At 48.9% G+C, this 11,607-nt stretch overlaps 1 pseudogene; it reads left to right on the top strand.

Annotated features, from left to right (window-relative positions):
- Positions 1-288: 288 nt before the first annotated feature.
- On the top strand, positions 289-11,525 carry LOC146175894 (uncharacterized; annotated as a pseudogene).
- The last annotated feature ends 82 nt before the right edge of the window (positions 11,526-11,607 follow it).

Genomic DNA, 11,607 nt, shown 5'->3' with positions numbered 1-11,607 from the left:
CTTGAACACACAACAAAGTCTTCATAAACGGGTACTTTTCCGTATCGCCTCTCTCAAATGCAGCCGCCGGGACCACGATCGAACCTGCGACCTTGAGCTCAGCAGTCGGGCGACATAGCCACTCAGTTGTCACGGTGGCTTCTAATGATACAAAGCGCATACACTGTCTGCGGGGGAACCGCGGCCATACCAATTGGACAAAGCCAGGGGGCGCTGCTAGCGGGAACGCACCAAGACACGCGTGGTTTCGGTTATGTTTATATTCGCCGCTCATGCTGTGCCGCCGGCATGCCGACACGGTGCAGAGACCCTAGCGAGCAGAGCAATCGTGACTTGGCTGTCACGGCTATCGCCGCACGGCCGGGTGCCTGGCAGGACATGACGACCGCCGCCGGCTCCGTATGTCCCTTCACATCTCCGTGTCCGATATAAAGAAAAGTGGGAGAGTTGACCGTGGCGGACTCCTTTCCCAGCCTTGAAACTCCGGTTCAATATCGGGATGTCTCCTTCGACCATTCAGTTTCCAGCAGGTTTAGGAGTCGCACATGGGCGCTATATAGGTATATTGTCAGCTACTCATGACGTTCTGCACCACCTGAGTGGGGTTGAACAGTTCTTTTTATTGTAACTGGTAACACTACGTATGTACAACATTCTTCCAACCCAGAGACCAATGAGCGTGTTGGGTGGCGAGTTCCGCCTCGGATGTGATCGAATACGTTGTATCTTAGGCTGCAGTGGTTCGCATACCGAATGGTCAAATTTGTCCTATAGGTAGTCTATAGTAAGAGCAGAAAACTGGGCTAGTTGGTGTGGATTCATACTTTCCAAAAATTGTAGAAGTTCAACTATCCTTCAGCCGGCTGCTGCCGCTTCTATATCTTGGCTTGACTCGTTTCCGCACTTTTGTAAGCTTCTCGGCGACGGGCTAGCCTGGCTTCTAGTTGTTTGGTAGTCTGAGCTGCCTATCTGGCACTGCTGTGGTCACGTATTGGGATTTATTTATTCTATTTAGTTATTCATCCGACGCTTTACTCGCGGACCTCGCCCGCACTCGCCCAGGTGGCGTATGTGTATGGCGCATTTCTCTATGTTAAACGGAGGAGCGGCACAGAAGAAACACAGCACAGCGCCAGAGTGTGTTCCAGTTGGAACTTGATGAAGGTGCCGATATTTGCTGCACAGCGCCAAAGTGTGTAGCATTTTTACACGAGGCGTCTGCGGCGACAGTATAGTGCTCTCTGGGCAAGATGATAAAGACGGCGATGTTTGCTGCACAACGCGAGAGTTCAAGGTCAAATTTTCGGAGCATGATGACCTTGAGGAATTGGCATGGGAGCAGTACAGTTAGCTCACACTCTAGACATTCATCGCTGTCCAGCTTGCCAACAAGTTCTAAGGAACAGAGCTGCCTGCGATGATGGGAAAGCATATGCACAATATCACCGCTGCTGTGAGGAGAAATAAATAAAAAAAAATTTTAAAATTCCTATCTATCTCGTCTATATTGCAGGGACACATATCTCCGGCGACGCGCGAAGACGCGTTGCGAGGAATTTTAGAAAATCAGCCTGCATTCATTTCGTGTCCAGGCGACAGGCGCACGATGCCACACAACTATCACCGCGCAGCCCTCTAAAATGCACACGAGACTGACACGCGTTCATCCTGCGTTCGCTGAGAACGTTTGGCATCTCGCATCCGCCGCTGTCGTGCCTAACACCGGTCCTGGACATAGCCTCCTCCTCGCCCTTGACGGCACCGGTCTCTTTTTTTTCACAAAGTGCCGCTCTGCATCGGCCTTATTGCCACGTCAAGTCGCGCCCGGTCCTCCCAATCTCGTGGTCGTCCTGCGGTGATATCATCCGCGGTAATTCTGCGCGGCGCCTTTTTCCACGCATATGCTGTCGTGCAGCTCTCGAAGCCGCGGCCTCCTCCCTCTATACCTCCCGCCCATTTCTCGTTCTCTCACTGCACAGGAGTGGCCACTTTCCTGTGCAAGAGGAGGCAGAAGAGTAGAAGATGATGTCCGTTCCGAAGTCATTTCTGGGGGCTAGCCTTGATCGAGATGTCTAGTTATCGACTCCAACACCCTTCCTCCTCGCCCTTGTCTTGCTCACGTACCTCTGTATGGCGCTTTCAATCTCACCGCTGGCCTGATCGTTCCCCCCACCTCGTGTCCGTTGCCCCGGACGTATTCAGCTCCTCCGTGGCCGTTTTGTGCCTGCCAGGATTGCGACAGCATCCGACGCGCCGCCATGGACAGGGGCATGGTTTCACTGCCAGCATGGGAGGCCTCGGCATTTCACGTTTGACGTCGCGACCAAATCCCCTCCACTGCAACACATTGTGCATTTCTCCTCACCACAGGAGCTATACATGCATCCGAAGTCACGAAAGTTGTCCACGCGAAAGGGGTGCGGGTCTACAGGATACAGGGGCCATATCCGTGTTCGCGCTGCAGTTTCATATATACCATGAATGCTTCGCTGTACATGTTACTGGACGATCTGCGCGTCAGCCTCGTACTCCTCGAATGCATACTAAAGATGCTCCAGGAACGATACGCCGCCCCTGCAACACTACAGCACTGTTCCAGGCAAAATGGGAAAATGCCACCGTCCGATCATCATCCAATCACTTCTTGTTCGACAAGGCATGCCATAAATACTATGACGCAATTAGTTTCTGATCGCTGCTCGGAATGTGCACAAGTTTGGGCGTTCTCCAGCGATACTGACCCATACGTATCTTGGAAGAAAATACATTTATCTGAATCCACTTATTTGTCCGCACTTAACTTTGATTATAGTGCACTAGAATATTCGGTATTCTGGTATACTATATTAGTATATAGCTTGTCTATAAGGCTTTCATGCAGTGACCGTATGATCTAACCATAAATTAATAGTTTACTGGTCGGCGCAATCAGTGTATAGTCGTCAGGGTACTTCAGTTCTCCCCAGCGACTGCTAGTCGTACAAATTTCTGCGGCCAGCATCTCTGGTCGTGTATGTCTGCAAATAATGTGCACTGCTGCAATTACGGAGAAATTATACATTTATACAAAGAGCTTTTCGCTCAGTCGTCGACTTAACGTTAGCAGCAAGTATATATGGTATATATCTAGATGTTACTTATGACTCAAGATTGTACAGCCGCTCCCATATAAAGAACAATATGAAACCGATACTTTTTGGTTGCATTCTGTTTTCTGGTACCGCGAGCTACAAACTCCAAGTCTTTGCCCCAGTCTCCCAAAATCCCATTTCTAACGGTCTAATTACCTTCTTTTAAAATATGTTTTAAGATAAAAAGTTAAAATAAGATTTTAGTTTTTTTTTAATTTTCAATTAAATGTAAGCATCAAAGTCCAGTCAAGGGAAGTTTGAAAACGTGGGTAGCTTCTTGCATGTGTAAGATTGCAAGAAATAATAAATTACACATAGTTGCCGCTATAAAGGCCAAACAGGATATCCACATGATAACCTGTCATGATGTAAAATCAAGGACATCTCTAGGTAATTCCTCGGAAGTCCAATCAGGTATGAGACTATGCGGCTACAGTTTGGATGTCTCTGAGACATGGTGCTTCACTGTCCGCTACATATATTCGAGGGTATTGACACACCCATGTATAAGCCCTGCGAAAAGAAACTCTTCCCATAAACCTAGCTTGTTTCGCGAAGGAAATATTCCTGTCCTTTTCTCTCCCACCTACCTGGAGTTTAGAGCAGTATAGTTGACCTAAGTCAGGTGGTCGGGAGCAACCGCAGCGCTCCTCGAATTCCAAGTAAAATCGATGGCCAGTCTGTACTTTCATCTTCCGCTCACAAAAACCGCGTGCACACCAAAAAGCTCCGCCGCCGAGCTTCAGAGTGAAAGCACCGCATCACGCTGCTGCCTGCACTGGGAGGAAGTGAGACAGGAGTTTCCCTTGTGAACTCTTCCAAGACACCCAGCGAAGCCTCTATACTGAACTTAGTCCGTGCGCGCTTCTGTGTACATCTCAGGAAAATGTAAGCATTCCAAAAGAATCGGCGCTATTTTCTATCGTTCTTTTTAAGACGCATGCACGCGCTTTCGGAAAGCAGAAATGACCGCAAACAAATGCTTGCAAAGGGTAATACGCACGGTGGCAGATTTATACGCCAATTGTCTCTCTTCGGTGGGTTGCACGGAGCCCAGGAGAAATCCCGGCCGACGGCGCCTCCGGGCGTCACTGGGTTTTTCCCACTCGGTCGCCACCGCTCGAGGCCCAATAAGTGGCACAAGCATAACAAACGTCAGCTTTTTCGGCCGTAACTTGTCGTCGGCGTATAACTTTGTTCTGGTTCCGTGGGAAAGCGAGCATGAGCGCCGTGTGTGGGGACCCTAATTTACCTCCTCTTCGAGGGTTCGAGAGTTTCGGTTTCACCGCAGTTAATGTACGCTTTGGAACAGGATAGGAAGAGAGATAAGCGATAGCGATTATACGGAAAGCTGAACGTGAGCGCAAGTGCATTCCAGGCTTTAGTGTGCGCTCCGAACTTTTCTTTGTCGAAACTGCACTGCATGCGCGCTACACGACGCAGCTGTAAAAAAAGGCTTTCGCCATATCGACGACGCAGTAGCCCATATACTTTTCGCTGGCGAGGGGACACATCTTCAGGCACTAATTAAGTAGGCCGTCCGGAGCAGAGTAAGGACGGTGGTGGCTTGGCACAGACGCATACTCTACAATCCGTGCATTGCTTAGGGTAATAAGAGAGTAACAAGTACTCCCTTATCGCACTCTACCGCTCGTGTCTGTTTCAGCGCGGCGTCACATGTCGATGTGTGTCATATTCGGCTGCGCAAGCAAGTCTTCTGCGAGCACCACTGATCTTCAATGTTTGCCGAAGGTGATCCCCATGCAGTGCACGAAGCTGCTTTCCGAAAAGCGTTGAAGCGGTAGTCGGTATAGTTCAAGCAAAGAGCGGCATCCAGCCCTCAAAGGACCCCCCTCCGACCAATGACATCGCTTGAAATGTGCGACGTCGCGGCACACACGGGGGAAAAAAAAAAATAGAGAAACGTATTCTTCCACGCTCACGGTCTCACGGACTTTTACCAATATGGCCGCCTCCGGTTGTCGCGTCCGTCCGTCGGTGTCACCTCGTAGGGCACGGCGGATGCCATGGATACAGTGTACAAGTATTCTAGTACACTGTAGCCATGGAGATGACACCGCTGATGGAGTGAAGCGCAGAACAATTCGAAGCGGTTTCGTGAAAACTCGACAGTACTCAAATTCACCATCACAATTCGTCGTTTTATCTGTTGTACTCTGATGAGCAAACGAATATTGATCGAATTGAGTAAAGGTTTGTATTTCTGCTGGAGCTCACGAAGCATTTAGGAACTATTCGCCAGCAAGGACTCACTCGATGAAACCACGTTCCAAGCGCTACTCGTAGGTGGCGGTCGGCCGCGATGTATAGCTCGGCAGCTATTGGTTGGAGGGGGCCATTTGATAGCTTGATGGATGCCGCTTTTTTATTGACCTGTATCCGATGGGACAGCAGGAATAGACTTCAAAAAATGTAAGCTGTATAGAGGAGACATATAAACCTGCGGTCATTCTCCGAGATTCTTACCACGGCAGCTAGCTGCAGAAAAATTGGCACTGCGGCCTCTTTTGAATCTTACGTGCTGATGTGACAATCAGCGTAAAGTCACGCAAAAGGCTGTTCTAAAAAACTTCAGTGTTTTATCATGGTTAAACCTAGTTATGCGAGCGTAAGCTCTGTTAAGCATGGCTACACGTCAGCCTGCGCCGAAGTAGTAACGCACTCGTACCCCACGTTACTAGAAACTAAACCAGCTTCAGGTACAACACTCGGCTTCCGCTGTACATCTTGGGCGGCGCCGGGCCGCTTTCCGCAGTAGGTGGCGCGGCGGTCGAAACAGGCTCCTGACGCCTTGGAGCGGCAGGCTTGATGGGTGAAGGGCAGCACTTCCGAGCTATTCATTTGTCTGAAGCAATAACGTTAAATTTTATTTTCCAGTAGCTGCGACGTTGGTAGTCATAAAACGGTAAGGAACTAATGCAAACCTTGTAAGCAACAATTCTTAAGGTGTAGCGCAGCAAAGCCCGCGGGATGTTTGATCGGTTTTCTCCAGCAGGGAAGACAGTATACGTTTCTGGTATACTTTGTGCAATTTGTGCGAACAATCAAACGTTAGGCGGCTGGTTGAGAAGCCGGTTGTGTGCACACGTTTTAAATAAAACAAGTTTTCTATATGTTCAAAAGCTTAGAGTGCAGCCTTTGCAATTCAACAGCGTTTGCCCCGCCACACTTGGCAATTTTCATAATAGCACATGAGGAACTGCCAGTCGTGCAATACAGCGCGATGCAAAACATGCATGAATGCAATCTGAGAAAGTGTTACGTATGCAGTACTGGCAAAAGTGTGTATTGATGTACCATCACAAAAATTTAAGTACACAAATTAACATAGCTGTATAAAGGGAGAAAGCACAATAAGCGGCTTTTCTATGCTCTTCACAGTGCGCACAATAGGGGGTATTCACTGACGCGCTGCATTGTGGGTAATTGAGGCACAGTCGGCCATTTTTGTGTCCACGGAACGAACAGGGCGAACGTACGTATCAAGTGCTGTCGTGCGGTTCTACAAGCAGTGGCATCCGCAGCTATATGTTGTTTACTGAGCTATCGTAGACTGTAATATGCGCGTGCACAGTGTAAACAACGGAAGCTGAAGAGCTGCGCAAACGACCTCGGCATTTTAAGGTTCCGGAAGTACACACGAGCAACTCCACTCGAACGAGATACCTCACCGAGATGCGACGTCACGTATGGCTGGCACGGCTCAACCGCACAAGTATCATGGAATATGAGAAATGTATGTCAAAATGGGCTGGACTGGAATCTTCCGGATGTGCCTTAGCAGCCAGCTCTTGTCACTATCCGTGCACGACTGTCCTTCACGCACTCGGAAGACACATTCCCGGTAAAAAAGCAGCGCGGTATCGCTTCCAGTCATGCGAATGCATGCAGCGCGCCGCCAACACCTCCTCGTCGTGTTTTGCTGCAATAAAATCTTCATAGAGGGCTCGCTAAACTTTGTGTTTGTCGTACTTGCCTCATTCCATCAGAAGAAGTCGGATGTTCGCATCGTCTGTGTCGGCTGCTAATCAAAGCAGACCGCATGCAGATTCGGCGAAGGAACGTAGGCGGGCAGAGTTGTTTTGCAGAAGGTTTGAAGAACTTTACAAACTTATTTATCTCTAATAACAAATCAAGTTCAGCTTGGAAAAAATTGCGCTGTATTTCAAGAGTTTTCTTGCAAAAAGTTATTTCGAACCCGCAATGCAACGAGGTAGCGCCACCGGTGTCATCGCTGTGGCCTGTGGCAGCGGTTTCTTTTGCTTCCCTACCGCCACAGACGATGCAAACATCCGACTTCTTCTGATCGATTGAGGCAAGTACACGAAACAAATTTTTGTATAAAAGATACCGACTACCAAACGCCATTTCTATGCAGAATATCAGCTACAAACACTCAGCGGTTTAGCTGGTATACAAACGTTGGACGGCACGCACGTAATTGCACAAAGAGCGAGTTCGTCTGCTTCAACCACGGCTCTTAACCCAGCCGCTTGTAACAAAGTTGCATTTTTCGAGTGGTCAGTAGGATTGCGATCGGTTTCTTGTGACGAAGCTCGTCCGTAGGAGAAGGAATTCATGAATGTCGCACGTATCTATGCGTGGGCACAGGCCGACGCTTACCGTGCAGTTGCGCATATCGACTGCACACGGGTTGATACCAAAGTTTTGTTTCGTACAGGTCTCTGTCCGCATCGCGCACACTTTGCCGATAAATCAAACTGTCACTCATAATACCGACTAACGGTGCTGGCATGAGGCAGAGTGGCAGAGCAAACGGACGCGCGCGAACAGCTAAGCTAACCGCTGCCTCGTACTAGTACTAGTCAGAACAGGACGCAAATATGGCGTCGACTGCATACTGACGTCAGCTGTGACGTCACGTGAATACCCCCTATAAGCGCACAGTGAGATATTTACCATGAAAATGTCAAAATATCTCACAGTGCGCTTCACATCCGATTGGGACTATCAAGTGAGCAGTCGCGGAGTTTGTCTACAGTTAACCAGAATAGGCTTCCAAAAATCTTTCCCGATTCAGTTGCTTTCTCCAACCAATTTTGCTCCAGGATATCGCACGCCGCCAGTACACCAGTCCCTTGAAAGACTTGAGCACCAAGTGCTGTATTTAAGAAGCGAACGGATGGCACCCTTGTAAATCTCTCGTGACTTTGACCACTCAAGCAATACACGCTGCTTTCTTTTTGCAGTCTCGGGCCCCCGAGCTTGTTTTTCTAGAGGCAGGCGACAGCCGTACATAAATGCAGAAAACATACATGTGCGGATAAGAAACACGTACATACCTGCACATGTGGGCTGCATTCTGCTCTAGGAGTACAGATGCTGCCAGGCAAGTTGGCGTTGCATACTGTTGCAAACAGAAAGCGCGCGGCGACTTGGAGAGGGATGGAATAAGTGTGGGCAGATGTAGATGAGCGCGCTGTGCACGTCTTATTTTTCTCAAGTTGTCGCGCTAAGTTCTTCACACCACGCACTGCATTTTCTTCAGAATTTTCGGAAATAAACGGGCCCGGTCCGCACGTACCGGGGCTTCGAGCGCGCGATTTATTCATCCATCAACTGACTATACATGGTACCACTAAGAGCTAGGGACCTTCAAGCATGAAAAGACCTCCTCTTAAACGCGGATACGCGCACGCTTTCAAAATGAACTCGAGGCAGGGATAATAAAATGATTCGTTTCCTATTCTTCTCGCTACCGTTATATTAGATGCAGTGGAAACTTTGCACACCATGCCGTCCGCATGAATGAAATCTGTTTTCTCAGCTCAGTAAACTTTGGAAAAAAAAAAAAAATCTCAAGACAATAGGAATACTAATTTACATTTCCGGAACCGCTAGGTACTACGGCGTCAAGTCAGCGCTTTGAACTCGCGCGCGCGCCGCTGAAACGCCTGAGGCCGTCAGAAAACGCGCCGGTGCGCTGAAACCTGGTTCGACTACAACCCCACTCGTTGTGCGGTGCTCCATATTTTTTAAACTGAAGCTAGGTCAAGTAACGTTGTCCGTACCAGCATGCACCTCACCATGACAAGACTGAGCAACCAAGCGCTGGCGAAGCAGTTGTTAAACCCCGCCTAGTCACGCGGTCGAAATTTCCGTAGACCTCCACTACGGATCTCTCGGCTGAACGTCAAATGCGCAACTTAACAGAAGTAGTAGTGCGAAGAGTTTATGCTCAAAAACTTTCGAATGCTCTTTTATGGGTTTGGCTTATAGACAGCAGTGTATTATTTGCAATCATATATGCATACGCTGCGAGCAGACGCCGCGGCGCTGAGGAACAAGCTTAACGCATTCCTGTGATTGGTTCAAGAAGTCTCCTAGCTTCTTTGTTGAAAGACATGGAGCTGCTCATAGCGCACACACAAGTGTTCCACACACCTGCTTCTAAGAACTGTTGCGAACAAATGCGGAGCGAGTATTAAGGAACATGAAGGCACACAGGGGGCGCGTTCATTGTACTCCCGTAGCACGATAGTGCAATAAAATTTTGCGTGTCGTGTTTATCGCGACTGTTCACAAACGCACTCTGTATCGATCATATACTTCGCTGTGTTCAAGAAACTGAGTGTGGGTCCACTCTCTACTCATACATACGCAACTTCCTCAAAGATCGCACTGCATGTTTCCGCATAGCAGGCGAGAATTCCCTTCCCTTTGCTCTCACCCGTGGCACCCCTCAAGGCGCTGTTCTTTCCCCCACCCTCTTTAATCTTGGTATGGCCCCACTTTCACGCCAACTTCAAAAAATTCCAAACTTGTCTCACATATTTTATGCTGACGACCTTACGCTGTGGTGCACACAAGGCTCCCCAGGGGAGGTCGAGGCAACATTTCAACAAGGCCTCGATATTATATCCCAGTTTCTGAATTCTGCTGGGCTCCAGCCGGCACCAAAAAAGTCCGAGCTCCTCCTCTTATCGCGTACCCGCTATCAGAGATCCGTCAATCATCACATATCTCTTCATTTAGCCAACCATCCTATCCCACAGGTTTCTTCATGCAGAATTCTAGGCATTAATATTCATGAAAGGTCCAATCAATTAAGTGTCAATTCAGCGATTAGCACGTGCCGCTCCGTTACTCACCTGGTCAGGCGTGTTGTTAAACGCCAAGCAGGATTGCAAGAAAAACAAGCCAGTCAGTACACGCACTAGCACTAAGCAAAATTTTATACGCTCTTCCTTATTTTGAACTCACACAACAGCAAACTATAAAAGCTTCATCAGCGCTCAACAGCCTATATAAAGCATCCCTTAACCTCCTTGTACACACTTAAAACAAGAGGCTCTACGACACAGGCCTTTTTCATCCTCTCCCCACATTACTCGTTCTCCACAGAGACAGGCAGCTGGCTCGACTGTCTGGCACTTTGCAGGGTCGCTGGCTCCTAGAGAAAGCAAATCTGTCTCCTATCAACCTGCCTATCGAAGAATCATCTGCACCCCTTCCCTCCAACATGCGCTTCGCCCCTCTACCCCGTCATATGGCCCCTTGTGTGAATAATGGTCGCAGGGAAGCTCAGGCAGCTCACCACAGTCCTCCCTTATCAACACAGACAGTAGCATATACAGACGCCACCATATTGGACATAGGTTCTGCGGCATATGTAATCTTCACCCTTTTGGAGGCGGACCCTTCCCTTCATACATGCGGCCCATACAGCAATCCTCCCCTCATCGCTACTCTAGAGATTTTACCTATCATACATGCCATCATGTCCTTCTCTGAATTTCCTCGCACTTCTTCGTACACCATTTACACTGACTCAATGGCGGCTATTCGGTTGCTGCAGCGTCGGCTAATTCCTTCGGACCTAGAAACAGCATTACACCACGCCTTACGCTCGTTGGCTCCATCGTCAGTCACAATACGGTGGGTCCCTGGCCATGCAGGGATCACAGGAAATGAGCTGGCTCATCAGCTAGCCCGCGATATTCACATCCGGGCGCCTGTGATCCCTTGATCAAGCCGTGGGACGATGCGTTGGCCTATAAACTCACAATTAAGGAACACTACCGCCAACTAAAAACGTCATTTAGGCACGTACCCCGCCCCCATCGGCATCTCAACGTTGCTCAAGCACATATACTTCGTAGGATTCAAACGAACACTCTTATTACACCTTCCCGACAATTCCATTTCCGTCTTCGTTCAGACCCTTCCTGTTCCAACTGTCCTGCGCTGTATGCCAATCTAGAACACTGCCTCTACTCCTGTCCAGCCGCCCACTCCAGTCACTACATCCCCTTCCCTTCACCTCCCTCCTGGAGTGCCTGGCTGTCATCGGCACAGATGGAAGACCAGCTTGCCTTGGTAAACCAGGCGAAGGATATGTTGAGTGCTTAATTTGCGCTCTTAAATAAAGTGTTTTTCTCTCTCTCTCTCTTTCACTCTGTATGCGCAGTCCTCCCAGACAGCAGTAAAATGA

The sequence above is a fragment of the Amblyomma maculatum genome, chromosome 10 (assembly GCF_055883805.1).
Source record: "Amblyomma maculatum isolate TAMU_Amacu chromosome 10, ASM5588380v1, whole genome shotgun sequence".
Lineage (NCBI taxonomy): Eukaryota > Metazoa > Arthropoda > Arachnida > Ixodida > Ixodidae > Amblyomma > Amblyomma maculatum.
The sequence above is the reverse complement of the archived record's forward strand: the minus strand, read 5'-3'. Positions and strand labels throughout refer to the sequence as shown.